The 14,700-nt window shown below is 32.2% G+C and overlaps 1 protein-coding gene across 9 annotated transcripts in view; it reads left to right on the top strand.

The window, feature by feature from the left end:
* Ca-beta (Calcium channel protein beta subunit) overlaps positions 1 to 14,700 on the top strand; it is a 227,268-nt gene that overhangs the window by 103,355 nt on the left and 109,213 nt on the right. The window lies entirely within an intron of this gene.

Raw genomic sequence — 14,700 nt, 5'->3', positions numbered from 1 at the left:
TAGAGTTTCACACAGATGACACGATTTATAATAATTAATTATTTGATGGGTTAGAAGTACAGGGAAGTGAACAAAATGATGTATGTGAATTACCAATTGAGGCTCACTTAAATAAAAGAAATTACATTTCAATTATTATTCATTAGTTTGGTTGTGTTTGAGGTTTTCATAGTTTACATGAGCAGTTTCCCTTTAAAAAACAACTAATCATAAGGAGATTATAATTATCAATAATGTAGGACAATTAATGTATTAAAAAGTCGAAAAATTAACTTCAAATAAAATCGAACTTGTAGCAATAGATACTTATTTTGGTGCTCCATATATTAAAACACCTTTCTTGTTCTCTAAATATTTTAAAATAATATAAATAAAAGCTTTTGACTGGAGTATTAAAGAAACAAAACAAAGTTGATGTCAAATATGGCACATTTTATGTCTAGATTATTCACTTATAACTTTACATTTTTCATCTAGTAGCATCTATATAATTTGTGTACTCTAAAGATGTGCTATAATGTCTGCAACATTATCTGTATATATTCCTTACCTATTCTTATCAACGGTACATGCTTACATGTCATATAGATAACCACTAGGAACAATGATACTAATATTAATATATACATATAGTCAATTCAAAATAGCAGTGAAATGTTGCCGCAACTACTTTGAGTTTTAGTACATTTAGCCTCTGACATATAACAAAATTTTAATATAAATAAAATAATTGAACAAACATTCTATTAAACATAGTTTATTTTAACATTATAGTACTCAATCAAATGCATTTATTATCGAAGAACTTAAAACTACAAATAATTTTACAGCCACACTAATTTATAGATTAGAGTTGTTTTATTATATATACATTGAGCTTTTTCTACAGTAGTATCGGTAGGGTTCTAGACGCGTTTTTGTATATAGTGGTATCCCCCGAAGGCCTAATCCACTTAATTAGCAATTGTATATCTGAGTAATGTATTTTACTTTCATTAAAGAGCTGATTTATGTTTACGCTTAGTTCATGTTTCTTTCGATGCAATATATCCTTGTAAAGTCATTATGATATTACTATATTTCTCTTTAATTTGTCCTGTTACTATCTGTATACATATTTCTTGATAAAACTACATTTAATCACTGCATTTTCCTTAACGCATTTGCCATATCTGCAAAACAGTGTTATTTCTCTCCTCATACATGTTAACCAAACGCTCATGTATATTCTGAACAATAACACACATACTCATAAAGCTTTCGCATTCCACAATTTTACAATTCCCTACAATTGAAGTATATTAATTGTATACTGACCTTTAGCGGTTTCCTCTTTCATCACCCTGTCTTGGTATTCGTCAGCATTGAATCATAAACCAACATTCATAAAGTTTAATTCAATCATAGTCACTTTCAGAAATACTAGTCAAGTTAATAACCAAGCTGTTTATTTCCAGTCTATTAAAAACTTGCTCAAGATTCTACCATTTGTCAATTTCTTCTTCAATGTGTCTGATCGAGCTCATACAAACCGAAGGTGTTATTTTCGACAATGTTTACATATCGACTCAATTGTATTAAAAATGCAGTGATAGGAAGGGCGAGATAATACTCTGTGGCCATAACATTCAGTAATCTGATTTACTATGTATCTTTTCTTAGGCTTAATTCTAAAGAAGTAAATTACATAAAATGCAATTAAATATAGCATTTATATTTACCGAGTAATAATTTGAAATAGTTCATTCTTTAACTTGATTTCGTCGAAACTTATTTTGTGTACTTTAAGCCATGCCTTAATTGCAGCCTTTGTTGATGAACTTGTTAGAATTTCCTCCTATATATATATATATATATATATATATATATATATATATATATATATATATATATACATATATATATATATATATATATATATGTACATATACGGCTTTTTTGTTTTGCATTTCGTCATAACATTTTATTGCACCAATAATAACTATTCTGGTTTTGAATTAATTGAAGAAAAACACTTGTGAATGTTGGTTTCAACGCTTTAGTTGTTCGATTGGTTTTGACATGAAATACAGGAAACGAAACCCAGTTCAAAAATATGAATAAGATGAATTAGTATATTTACGTCTATTGTCTAATTCTCGTCTAAATCCGTTCTAAATACAAGAGAACATGCGAAATCATTTGGTAATGATAAACCAACAATTTCCAGATGTTGGCAACCCGTTGGGTCTTCTTCAAAGGCAAGATCATTGGGGTCAATATTAATTAAAGTCGAAATACATTAGAAGCATGTACGTAATATTGATTTACTATCGGAAAAAAAGAAGTGGTACTTTTAAGGCACTTTAGTAGTAAAGAAGATTACAATAAATATATATTACAATAATGCATCTGTATGTGGTGGAATCAGAACTAATATAATTGAAGCAAGTACACCTAAAAATATTGGTAACCAGAAATAGTGAATTCATTGATATAAGTACGAAAATATTGATATGTTTTAATAAAAAAATCAGCGAAATAAAGGAGAAATAAGTCTTATATCTGTTGATTCTAGCCATCATTATGTTATTGTCCCGGTTACAATTAAGTCCCTTCCTAAAAGGGATTCATTAAATAAATAAAAGATTGTGTTATATATCAGTTCTAGATTGCATCAGACTTTAACTATCACCAATCTTTTAATAATAAATCTTAAATAATGTCAAAAAAAACACTGCCTTCAATTAATTCAGAAGCCTTCACTGCTTCAAGACTTATTTATTTGTTGAACGTATTTGTTAAAAAGATACTTATTGATGATATTATACCTTAATACATTTTGCTAGAATTTTTGGTCCATGGACCAGAAAGCAACTTTAGCAAACTCATCTGTAGATATATATGACAGATTGTTCAATTTGTTTGATGCAGAGCTGGAGAAATGCATATGACAGTACAATAATAATAATGTAATATGAATATGATTTCGGATAAGAATAATATTGTATGATAGTTTCCATCCGTTGTGTTTTATCGTGATTAAATTTTGATGTTTTATCATTAGTCCTGCAAATACAGTCAAGAGTTAGTTTAGGTCCAATCCTACTTTTTTAAAATCAATGTTTTATTGCATAATTGGGTGATGAGTGAACATAAGCAAACACATCACATCTCCCGACATCACTTCAGAACTAACCATAGATTATATAATAGTTTTGAACGATTTACATTAGACTGGATACCAGTAGAAGCTTAATATTTGGGTTCCACTTAAATTAAAAGCCAACATATTGAATCAAGCTACTTGTGAATCGCGCCTGGAAGGAAATGAAATTAAACAAATTTTGAAATTAATGATTACTGGAGATGAGAAATGGATTACGTACGAAAATGATGTGGTATTGTTTATCATGTAGAAATCCAATACCAAATCAAAGACCAAATCATTATCAATGAGCGTTATTTTCGCACATATTTTGTGACTAGTAAAAACTAAGGGATATTGACTGGAAAGTGTGGATGCATTCATATAACCCTGACGCCCCTACAGCAATTTCTTCCAGCCCCTGTTAAAATGGTGTAAAAATAGCTTCTTGGTTCAGTTTTTCGCCCAGAAATCTCAGAATCTCTACAGTTGAATAATTTCAGTTTTACCAGAAACGTGGCAAAAGGCTATAGCTCCAAACGACACAAATATCATAGTTTATAGTTTGAAATTCATAAAATTCGCTGAAAAAAAAATACGAAAAAACCGAAATTAATTTTTCCCCGATGAAATATCAACAAAATACATATATTGAAAGTTAATTGTTTCAATATAAGTACTATTAAAAAATTACCCATGAGAGAATAATCTGAAAATAAAATTTGAACGCCTTCAACAAATAAAGTGACTTGGTAAATGGAGGGGGTTGACAATCAGTTGGAACCACGCTGAAATTAAATTGTTAAATATCGAATGACGATAAAGTTGTTAGCTGCATGGCTAATAATAAAGCCAAGTAAATATGGTCGCGTTTAAAGTTTCGTGTATACCCTTCAAGCCCACGCCAGATAGTATCAAATGGCATTACTCCTGGCGAATATATCGAGCCATTTTTTCGCCACTCGAATACAGTCAAGGTCATCCAGTACGATGTAATGTCCTGCCGAATTTTACGAGCGTCTGATGTTTCACGTATAATGTGTTTATTATTTTCAATAGTGAATAATATTTCTATGTATTACCTATGAGGAATGTCGCAAAAGCTTACGATTATTTCTGTTAACTAACGCCACCATTTTCCATGAGTTATTGTTTCTAACTTTTTTTATTATTTAATTAATATATTGTTACTAGTCGTTTCCGTCTAACCTACAATTTGTCTTTATGCTAACTTAAATCTAGGTATATAACTAGGAAGACCCATCGACCCTAACGCAGTCTCTGGTGAAATAATGTTTATACATGTCACTGCTGTATTTTTTAATATATGCACCTCACTACACAACACTATACAAGATCAGAAGGTTTGATTCTTTTGAGTCAGTGTCCTGTTCTGGTGTTATCCAAAAGTTGCAATATTTCAATATTAGTATGAGAATGGAGTCTTTCCTCATGCCCCCTTGCAATTCTCTTGATTTCTTGACTGACTGTGGGTATTTGAAGGTCTCGATGTAGGTAGTCAGTCCTGTAGTATTAGGGTGCGCCCACAATATTTCTCGGGACTTTGTTCTGAAAAAACTGTATTTTATTTATATTACTCTTTGCAGAACATCCTCGCAATTGAACTTCGTATGTCCATATAGGTTTCAGTATTTGCTTATACAATAGCAATTTATTATGGACTGATAATTGTGATTTTCCTTCAATTAGCCAATACATTTTTCTATATTTCAATACCAGTTCTTTCCTTCTTTATATGTTCCTTAAGTTTTGTTATCAACATTCATTCCGAGATATGTAGCGTTGTTGCTATATAGAATGATAGTATTATTTAATATTATTGGTGCTTGTACGGTCTGATTGTAGGTGAACTGCACATGCACAGATTTACTTTCGTTAATGTTTATTTTCTAAGCTTGTGTGCAATTATTTATATTGTCACTTGCCTGTTGTAATTTCCGTGTGGCTTCTTCACTATTGTCTCCAACAGCTATAAACGTAGTATCATCAGCAAATTTAGCCATCGCCAGTACACTTCCTAGTGGTACACCTGCTTTAGCCTCTTTTATTGTAAAGTAAGCTTCTTCTTATTTAACCTTAAACATTCTGGCTATAATATATGATTTTAGTAGTACGGTGTGTTGTTTTGTTAACATTTTCTGTAGTTTATGAACAAGGACTTCATGCCAAATCTTATCGAAGGCTTGTGCTACATCTAAAAATATGGCTGAGCATACTTTTTACTTTCGTAGGCTTTTTCGATAATATCTATAAATTATATTTCATAACATTTTTGTTCAATTATTTTATTTAGATTAGAATTTTGTTGTATGTCAAAGCCAAACTGAACAAAAACTCTAAGTTGATGCGGCAACATTGCGAGGTTTTGATGTTACAAATTTAAATGGCGTACGTACACAATAACTTTGAACATACTACAGGTTAAATATCCTTGCAGAGTGTTTGTTTTTACGTATATATCTTAACACTATAACCCTAAAATGGTCCCAAATTTGTATTGTCTTTTTGAACTGCATTTTTCTTACATATATGTCACAACAATGATTAAAAATAATTCTTTGTGTCATCTTTAGATATCTGTTTTTCGTTTCACGGTCCTTTTGTGTTTTTGTCGCCCCCTTTCCGCCACCACTACGATCCGTTTTCAGATGAAAAGACGACAGACGATAAAATGGTTATTAACCCATCGGGTAATAACGGTCGTAAAAAAAAACAAGAAACAAAAATCCGAACGTAAGCAGCATCATTGTTGCGACGCGCCTTAATTAACATTTTTATGGCTGATTAAATTTTTCGAAAGTAATTACGAGCAACAGTTTTAAATTAGAATTGCCTGAGCAATAAATCCAAGCACAGGTACGTAATAAATTATGATTCTAATCATTGAATGGAATTCAAAAATGAATAAAGCTAAATTATATATATATATATATATATATATATATATATATATATATATATATATATATATATATATATTTAAATTTTGTCTTAAATTAACTAAGGAATAATTAATAGTATAAGCACATAAAAACAAACAAGTGCATCTATTTCATGTCAATTAAATAAATGCATTTTTTTCAATAATCAACTTTTTTTTCTTTTATTTACTTATTTCTTTTTTGATCTTTATTTCAAGATAATATCATAGAAAGAAAAAACTTAATACCACACAACACTCAACAACTGACCAGGTCCACTGAAAAACAGATGTTATTGAAAAAGCCTACGAAAGTCAAATAGAATGCTCAGCTATATTCTTAGATGTATCACAAGCCTTCGATAAGATTTGGCATGAAGGCCTTGTTCATAAACTACAGAAAATGCTACCAAAACAACACAAACAACTATTAAAAAACAACTATTAAAATCATACATTACAACCAAAATGTTTAGAGTCAAGCAAGCAGAAGCTTACTCTACAATAAAAGAAGATAAATCAGGTGTACCACAAGGAAGTGTACTGGGACCAATGATTTATCTACTTTACATTGTGATATACCACAAAAGGAAAATATCACGATGGCTACATTTGCTGATGAGACTGCGATTATAGCTGTCGGAGACAATAGTGAAGAATCCTCACGAAAATTACAACAGGCAAGTGACAATATAAATAATTGGACACAGGCTTGGAAAATAAGAATTAATGAAAGTAAATCTGTACATGTGCAGTACATGTACAAAACTTCGCTGGAAGGAACATATAAAGAAGAAAAGAAGAGAACTGGAATTGAAATATAGGAAAATGTACTGGATAATTGGAAGAAAATCACAATTATCAGTACATAATAAATTGCTATTATATAAGCAAATATTGAAACCAAATATACAAATTTTTCAGAACAAAGTCCTTGTGGGTGCACCCAAATACTATAGGACTGATTACCTACATTGAGACCTTCAGATACCCACAGTCAGTCAAGAAATCAAGAGAATTGCAAGGGGACATGAGGAAAGACTCCATTCTCATACAATATTGAAATATTACAACTTTTGAATATCACCAGAATGCGAATTTGAAGTTATTCGTCAAATCTTCTTGATCGATCTAATGCATGCTTTGATACAGATTTGGAGGGTTCTAGTATTATTCATGATAACAGGTCATTTTGAATGAAGCAACTTTTGTTATTGTAAAAAAAATGGATAAAAAGGAAGTTCGCGTATGGAAAAAATATTGCTTTTTGAAGGGAAGAATCCACAAATCCACAAAATAATTTTGAATGACCGAGATTCGAGAGTATTGAAGCTACATAGTCAAGTTAAAATAAATGCAGAAGTCTGTATTAAGAAAGGCGAATGGAAGTGATCCTTATTGACGGAGATGAACTGGGACAGAAAGACTAAAGTCGTTATAGTTGATGTGATTGTATGATAGTGAACAAATTGAAACTTGGATTACCACGACGACCATGTTGATATCCTGAGCTCATGGATATGGAGGGGTTGACAAAGGTCGCAAGGCCTTTAGACTAGGAAAAATAACAACCGAGACCGATACTGTCTGCTTGTTGTTTAAGCCGAGACGTGTGACTTTGGTTACTGAGGTTTTGCATATGAAGACTTGTAGGGTAATGATTGAGACCTATACTGTTGTAGTTGCACAAATTTGAAACATGGAAAATCTTAGTAACCATAATGCCTGCTGGAAAATCATAAAACGTTGGGCGTGGAGAACAGCCGAGACTGCTTTTTATTTGAGCTGAAACGTGATGATGTTGATTATTGGGGTTCAAGAATGAAGGAATTAAGAAGAATGAAAATTAGTAAATGGAACAGTGCGAATGAGTTTTTAAAGAATGGTGTTAAGATATCTGTCGGTTCTAATCCTGCGCTGGCCCTCCATTTTGATGTTTTCCTTTTATGTTTAGCGATATTTTCTATTTGTCGAGTTTGTGATCATTGTTCGAGTTGACATTTCAAGATACAAATGTAATGAGACTGAGATTTGTTGTGTCGCGATTGATATACGTGAGAAGATCGATTGTTTGTTAAATTATGTATACTAAGGAGACCGAATTGGCATATGGTGAAAAGACAATTTAGAGATGTTGTTTAGCTGACAAGTAATAGGAAGATTTCTTGACAAGTGCCCTGCGGGACGGTTTTGCTTGATGAAGATAAATCAGTTGAACGTGTACAAGGAGTACATGTTGACGTAGTTGATAGCCGATTGTTATTGTAATCACCGTTGTAACAATGTGTTGTTGTTAAACATTTGTGTTTTATTTACTAAGAAATTAAATATATATATATATATATATATATATATATATATTCTCTCTTTAGGGATAAGCTATATAATCAATAGAATATTTAAATATTTTCAAAAATATTATTAATATGTGTTATTCTAAAAGAAATTTTAATCACCTATTTTATATTGAGACCTTTTTTTTATTAAGTCCGACTGAAAATTTGTACCCATTATTTGCCCTAATCGCCGTTCGTGATCATTCCCAACTCTATTTTAAGTTCTTATTTTAATTATCCCTCCAGAACGTATATTTTGTCGTCTAGGTAGACCTTTAAAAATACACACCAGTGAGTAAGACCGTCCAGATTTCGTGGTTAACGGCTATTAAACGATATTTAATTCTGATAGAAAAGTTTACGAAGTAAACAGCAATAATCGTCATGGTAACGACGGCGTCATCACGAACGGCCGGTCGTACGAGGGGGGGAACTCGGTGCAATTAAATTATCATTAAATACATTTCGAATAAAAGTTTGAATTGTGCCTGTACAATTCGACTTTCGTACGTACCCGTCGCCACTTTAACTCGCTTATAATAATCTTCAGTTTTAGTTTAAATGTTTCAGTTATTTCGACAATGGTACGGGTTTGGCAATGATTTATAGTAATTAACCGACTTCGAAAAAGGAGGAGGTTCTATGTTTGGCTGTATAAATATATTTTTTTAATGTATGTTCGTCGATTTCTCCATAAATTATCGACCGATTCTCCGATCGAAAAATTCTTTTTTTATTCGAAAGAGTGCACTTCCGAGGTAGTCCCATTGGAACCATATCATGATCGATTGGAGGAAGGGGGGGAAACGAAGAAAACGTTCAAATTTCAAAGGCGCGTACAAATTTTTCACATATTATTTATCTAAAATAATCAGATATTTGAGTATAAAGTTATTGCTGAGCTAATGTGAAGGAAAATCGGAAGTCGTTCAGTGTAATAGCCATTCAGTTTGCTTTTTAGCTCGTAGAAATATTGTAGAGACAACTGTTTCTACAATATTTGTCACGGGTTCGATTCCCAGGGTCAACAATTACCTTTCGTTATTGTTTAGTTAGAACATTTGTCAAATCACCTAGGCCAGTTAGCGGACACCAGGGCATGAAGCTCTCTTTATATTCAATCATTATTCCTTTATTCTTAGTTTTTCCTCATAGGGTTTACCTTTACTTTGTCTACCCATTGTAATTTTAAATAAAATAACTGCGTGGTTTATTGAATAAATATCTAATGTTAAAAAGAGAAAAATAAAATATTTTTAACAAAAAAATTTAACCGACTTCAAAATATAAATAAGGAACTCGCTAAAAATTACAAAATAATCAAACTTAGATTTTTAACACAAAAAAAAACATTTTAAAATAAAATATGTACGTAATAATCGTTGTAATAGCTAAATAAAATTAAACAGAAACCTTACTTGAACTATCTACTACACGTATCTTATAATCTACTAACAGCTCAATTGAAAAGTTCCCAGCCTGATACATAGGTGGCGCTATTAGAATTAAATCCGTATGCTTCTTAGTTCGATCTAACCCTCAAAAGAAGCTTGTATAAATTTGACAGCTGTCGGATCATTAGTTTATGAATTATAGTATTTTGAGTGAAGCAACTTTTGTTATTGTGAAAAAATGGATGAAAAAGAATTTCGCGTCTTGATAAAATATTGCTTTTTGAAGGGAAAAAGTACAGTTGAAGCAAAAACTTGGCTTGATGCCGAGTTTCCGGACACTGCCCTAGGAAAATCAACCATCAATGAATTATGAATTATGTATAATTATGGTTGGTATGCTAAGTTTAGACGTGGTGAAAAGAAACACCGAAGACGGTGAACGCAGTGGACGCCCAGAAGAGGTTGTTACCGACGAGAACATTTAAAAAATCCAGAAAATGATTTTGAATTATCGTAAATTAAAATAGATTGAAATAGCAGAAACTCTAAAGATATCAACTGAACGTGTACATCATATCATTCACGAGTATTTGTGTATGAGAAAGTTCTGTGCAATGTGGGTGCCGCGCGAGCTCACTTTTGACCAAAAACAACGACAAGTTGATGATTCGGAGCAGTGTTTGAAGATGATCAAGCGTAGTGAACCCGAATTTTTGCGTCGATATGTGACAATCGATGAAACATGGCTCTATCATTTCACTCCAAAGTGCAATCGACAGTCATCGGAGTGGTCCGCAGACGATGAACCTGCTCTAAAGCGTGTGAAAGCGTACAGTCGGCTGGCAAGTTTATGGCGTCTGTATTTTGCAATCAACAGCAACTATTACATAGCGTTATTGAACCGTTTGAAGGACAGAATTGCCGAAAAATTAAGTTACGCTCAAACCATATGCTATAATTAGCACTTAGAAAGCAAACTGAATGGCTTTTACACTGAACAACTTCTGATTTTCTGTCACATCAGCTCAGCAGTAACATTATATATATAACTGATTATTCTAGACAAAAAATATGTGAAAACTTTGTACATGCCTTTGAAATTTAAGGTTTTCTTTCGATTTAACCCCCTCCCCCCTTTCCCCCTACCTGATCCTAACTTGGCTCCAATGGGACCACCTCGGAAGTGCACTCTCTCGAATAAAAAAAAGATTTTGAAAATCGACCCACAATAGGCAAAGAAATTGGCGAACATACATTAAAATAAGATATACAGCCGAACATAGAACCTCCTTTTTTCGGCCGGTTAAAAAGACAATAATCGTGAATTATTATCAACAAAATTAAATCTTGATAGATAAAGAGGATACTTTTGAATTACCACACAAACCCGTTACAATAAATAACCATTTCAATATCAATTAATCTAAATTTTCGTGGTTAATGTTACGCCACTGTATTATTGACTCTTACCTGTAAAAACCGCGACAAAACGAATAACCACCAGCCATACGGATCAGGGTACAGAAAATCGAAGTTGTCCAATGCACATGTATTAAGATGAAAACAGGTACAAAAATCTTACCTGGACCGCAAAACGCTCAAAGAAGTAGGCTTTGGATTTATAGCCAGTCACATATTTTTATGCTCTACGGTCACCTTGACGATAATTATTAGGGCTGGGAATATGTACCGAACAGAAAGAGGAATTTTTATACGGGGTTTTCGGTTCCTTTTTTATTCTTCGACGTTTTCGTCGGCGGCGGAGGGGGGTGGGGAATCTCGAACGTTTTATCGGTCTAAATTACAGTGATTACATCGAATATATTAGGTTTTGGTTTTCCTGACGCCAGCGATGACAGGAACGAATTATATGATATATTATTTCATTTGTTTATGTTTATGCATCGTCCTAATTTCGCTTTTATATTTCTTTAATAACATATATACATTTATTTTTTTTAATTCTCAGTGACCAATAATTCCGACGTTCTTTTCCTGAATATGTATATAGTTCAGTCAATAAAACAGTGAATTCACGATGACGTCAAAACGTCGCTATGTTGCCGCATCAACTTTTAGTTTATTTTGGCTTTAACGTATAACAAAATTCTAATCTAAATAAAATAATGTTATCAAATATGATGAATTTTTAACCGACTTCAAAAAAGAAGGAGGTTCTATGTTCGGCTGTATGACTTCTCCGTTTATTATGGACCCATTTTCAAAACTCTCTCTTTTATTCAGAAGAGTGCCCTTCCGAGGCGGTTCCATTGGAACCAAGTTAGGATCAGTTGGGGTAAGGGGGAAAATCGAGAGCAAACCTCAAATTTCCAAGGCACGTACAATGTTTTCACAAATTTTTTTATCTAAAATAATCAGATATTTATGCATAATGTAATTGCTGAACTAATGTGATGAAAAATCGGGAGTTGTTCAGTGCAAAAGCCGTTGCCGTGCAAAAACATGGTAGACAACTGTTCTTATGGTGTAGTAATTAGAACGTTAAACTCAGACGCGGAGGTCGCGGGTTCGATTCTGATCAGAACAGCAACTTTCTTTTTCCAGTTTGATTGGAACATTTGTCAAAATCACAATGTGTCTAAAACATTCCTTATTTTCAACCATTGCCTCTTTATTCCTATTTTTCCTCATACGAGCTCTACTTTTACTTAAGCTATCCATTGTAATACTTAATAAAATAACTTAGTAATTTACTGAGTAAATAACTAACACTTTTTTTTGGGGGGTTAGAACTCTAAGTTTGATTATTTTTTATATTTAAGTTTTTGAAGTCGGTTAAATTTTTTTTGTGAAAATATTTTATAACGTTATAGTACATCTAATGGATATAGGTTAATGGATATTGGTTTATTTATTATTATTTACATAGAACCTTACCACCAATGAAGTAGCTTTCTAGCGGTTTGTTTGTCGACAGGACAGTCCACCTACTGCTGCGACAGTCGCGAATTCGAATCCTGCTGGGGCATGGTCGTGAATTTATGTTTGTGATTGTTTAACATTTGTGATTGTCCTTAGGCTAGAGTGCAAAATCCAACAAATAAAATGATCTCATACACGCCAGTAACCAGGCCGGGTTAGACCGGTTGTCTTTTGGGATGATTTCTAAGTTAGTTACTCTCCAGTCGGTAGCTTCAATGCCGAGGACCGTGGTTCAGATCTCACGTTAAACTATAGATCCAGTCCAGATTAACCCTCGTTGGTAAAAAGGAGTCTTTAAAACATAAAAAAAGAAAAAAGAAGGAAGCGTGAAGAATGATTTCTAAGCGTGTTTTTATGTATTGGTATCTTCTCTCTCCTAATCCACCTGATTAACAATTGTATATACAAGTAAAGTATTTTACTTTCACTATGGAGCATATTTACATATTTATATTTAGTTCTTGTTTCCTTCATTCCAGTGTTTCCTTATCAAGTAATTCTCCTTTGTGTCTTATTTGAATTTATTAAATTTCATTTGCATTTCATTGCATTTTCCCTAATGCAAAACAGTTATTATTCCTTCTATCCTTCTAGATTCTAACCAAATACTTTATATTATGAACAATTACATACAATACATTTGCAATACATTTGCATATTTGCAATGAATATTTAAACAATATTATGACTAATACAACCTAATCAAATGTTATTATTAAACCTTTTTCCATGAATTTTTGCCTTTACGCTATTTTTATTGTAAATTATCTAAAACAAATAAACAACCTCAATGAAAATGTATGAAAATATGAAAGAACAAGTTCTACCTTCATTAGACCTACATTACATGTCTTCATGGATTATCTATACACCATTTAAGTCGATCGCCATCAACCGAATACGACTATAGACAGAATAATGTTATTCTTCAGCGCGACAATACTCGACCATCTGTTGCAACACTGGTGAAAACACACTTGGAACAATTAAAATGGGAAATGCTACGCCACCCGCCGTATTTCCAGACCTTGTGCCTTGTGATTACTACTTATTGCTACATATAAGTCTAGGTATGTAACCTGTGTAAACTACTGCTTCACTTCTTATGAAGATACCTAAAAATCAGTCGATTCGTGGAAAGCTTCAAAAGATACGTCGTTCTTTCGAGATGGAATACGTAAATTGGCTAATCGATGATAATACAATACTTTGAATAAAGTACATTATACCTATTTTTCACAAAAAATACTTCAAATAACAAAACTATAAAGCTAATTTTTAGACCTAATCTATTACTACGATTTTTCTTAATATTAATAAATGTATTGTTATTTAAAGAGCATCTCTGTATATAAAGGTCCCAGCACCTTCTTTTCTTTTCTATACATCCCGAAGTTTCCTACTAGTTTTAAATATTAATGTGTTAGAAAGACTAAATAACTATTTTAGTTTTTAAAATTTATTGATGGTGTTTTACAAAAATTGCCATGAAATCATGAAAAAAAAAAATACATCCACATAGGAAATTCTACCCCATCTATGGTCTGAATATTGTAATTTATTTCATATCTCATATAAATATTATATGAACATTGCAAGAAATGGGTCTATTGATTAATTGTATTTCAAAACGAAGGGTCCTTCTAACTCAAAATTAGTCTTTTATCCGAAAGACGGGAAAAATTATTACCTGACAGTATAAAATATTAATAATAATCATTCAAACAAACAATTTTTTACAGATCCGGATAAGCTATTATTGATTTAACTAGATAATATTATAAAATCAATCGTTATATAAGAAAATTGAGTAATTACTTAAAATATTCGATTAATTAAGCGCTCGGGATTGATTACGAATTTCCTTTGGATTTCCCTCAAACACCGACCGAAAGCGCGTTTTCGTAACCGTTACGTCGACAGAACCTTTCGAAAACTCAACGCAAAACCGAATCCTAA

Source organism: Rhynchophorus ferrugineus, unplaced genomic scaffold (assembly GCF_030347505.1).
Source record: "Rhynchophorus ferrugineus isolate W39M unplaced genomic scaffold, kcgeb_rfMv2 rfM9, whole genome shotgun sequence".
NCBI classification, from domain to species: domain Eukaryota; kingdom Metazoa; phylum Arthropoda; class Insecta; order Coleoptera; family Curculionidae; genus Rhynchophorus; species Rhynchophorus ferrugineus.
This window is presented reverse-complemented; position numbering and strand designations above follow the sequence as displayed.